Below are 2,301 nucleotides of genomic sequence, written 5' to 3' on the forward strand. Positions count from 1 at the left end.
GTATTTCTAGCTGCAAATATTATCTAGTCTTCATCTTCTTCGTCTCATACATCTGAACCAGCTATCCAAACACTTTTTCAGAGAGTGATAACAAAGATTGAGAAGGGATTTAACCCAGTAGACATACACATTAAGCCCAAACCCTTGGGCTTGTCTTCTGGTCACATATATTACTTTTGAATCCCTTTCAGACAAAAAGATATTTCTGGTGACATCAGGAGTTCAGAGTCAGTATTAACATTCTTACACTTTACTTTCTAACTCCCAGGCAGCCATTAAATACAATTATCCTTACCTAGGTTTCTTTAGAGCCCGATTTTCTGGTATTAAAACTAATCTAGTTTATGCATCGGTACCGCGCACTCTCACCACAGAGTTTCCCTTTCCATTTTTCAAAACTTGACATATCTTCAAATGAGGAAGGAATTTTCTGTCAATGAAAGGCACAAAAAGCCTCTGAAAACTAGGCTTCGTGGCAGTCAAGAAAAGAGCCACCATTGTACTCTAGAGGAACTTCTAAAGCAATGGGATTTAGACTTGTAAAAAGAGGAGGAGAGTGATATTACTCTGCAAGCATGGGTCATGGGCGTTGTGGGATGAGATGCTAGGAAAATGCTGTGAAAGAATAACTTTTTGCCTTCTCCATAATTTTTCCAGGGCAAGCTCTTCCCAAAGTTATGGCAGTTCTTAACAACAATAATGCCAGCAGCTTCATCTTCATAGTGATGGAACTCCCAGGACTGGAGACCTCTCATTGCTGGACAGCTATTCCTATCTGCTCTATCTATGTTGTGTCTTTGCTGGGCAACATCACCATAATGTACATTGTCAAGCCTGTCCCTAGCCTCCACACACCTAGGTACCTCTTCCTGTCCATGCTTTCAATGGCAGACCTGGGCCTCTCAGCTTCTACACTGCCTTCAATGACAGCTGTCTTTCTCCTGGGCCAGAGAGAGGTGGGAGATGCAACCTGCTTTACACAACTCTTCTTCATCCATACTTTCTCAGTTATTGAATCATCTGTGCTCTTGGCCATGGCTTTTGACCACCATGTGGCTATTCGAGAGCTTTTATGCTATGCCACCATTCTCACAACCAAGCGCATTGGGGCCATTGGGCTGGCCATTGTGATACGTAGTGCTGCTCTCCATCTGCCCCTGTTCTTGATCCTTGGAAGACGGCAATTTAAGCCTATGAATGCTCTGTCTCATTCATATTGTGTCCATCCTGATGTTTTAAGGCTAGCCAGTTCTAGCACTCTTGTGAACAGTGGCTTTGGGCTCTGTCATGCTCTCCACACTGGCTTTGGATGCTGTACTCATTCTCCTCTCCTACATGCTAATCTTGAGGACAGTATTGAGCATTTCTTCTAACACTGAGGGGCTCAAAGCCTTTAACACCTGCATTTCCCACAGCTGTGCTGTATTACTATTTTATACCCCACTGGTCAGCCTGTCTATGATCCATCACTTTGGGAAAAAGAAGCTACCAGCTCAGGTATATACATGTTTCTCTCCTATCTACACTTTCTTGTTCCTCTAATGCTCAACCCAATTGTCTACAGTGTTAAAACCAAAGAGATTCGGGCATGCATTCTGAAGATGCTCCACCTAAAAAAACTCTGAATCACAGAGATAAAATACTGGTTTTGATAATCAGCCTGCTGACTGAACACATCTCTGAGAGGAAACAGAGTATACAGCTTCCATCTGATGTTGATTAATTATTAAAAAAACTGACTGAAATATATTATGTATTTAAATATATACCATTTAAAACAGTACCTATTTAATGAGAAAAACATGTTGCTCATTCTGCAAATATCAATATCAGCCTGTGAAAGACTCAGATTATTACAGAAGAAACTGTCAGCCACTTGAAAGAGTATCATTTACATGAAAAAGCAAGAAGATTAGAAGAGTGGAATTCAAAGACATCTAAAATATCCTCCAACCAAAAATCTAGAGGTTTATAAACTTTAGCTCAAGAGGGCTTTACTTTGTATATTTTCTGAAAATTTGGCAAATATTAAAATCAAAATATGTTTTTTATGAATTACGTAATAACTTTAGATGTGTGTTACACTGGAAAATACACACCAAATGAGCTACAGAACTTTTAAATACATTTAAAGAAACAAATACCTGAATTACCATAATAAAATGTATTACAATGTGACTATTTAGCAGTTCAGGTTTTTTTTAAGCTCCATGATACATGAAAGGTGGACACAGCTTCCAATATTCTTCAGCTCTCTGAATGAAGTGAAAGCTGTTCCTCACTTCCTAATAAATACAAGAG

The 2,301-nt window shown here is 39.4% G+C and overlaps 1 pseudogene; it reads left to right on the forward strand.

Annotated features, from left to right (window-relative positions):
* The first annotated feature begins 620 nt into the window (after nt 1–620).
* LOC112865708 (olfactory receptor 51G2-like) lies at nt 621–1,625 on the forward strand (annotated as a pseudogene).
* The last annotated feature ends 676 nt before the right edge of the window (nt 1,626–2,301 follow it).

This window comes from Puma concolor, chromosome D1 (assembly GCF_028749965.1).
Source record: "Puma concolor isolate L17-30 chromosome D1, mPumCon1.1.hap2, whole genome shotgun sequence".
Taxonomy (NCBI): Eukaryota; Metazoa; Chordata; class Mammalia; order Carnivora; family Felidae; genus Puma; species Puma concolor.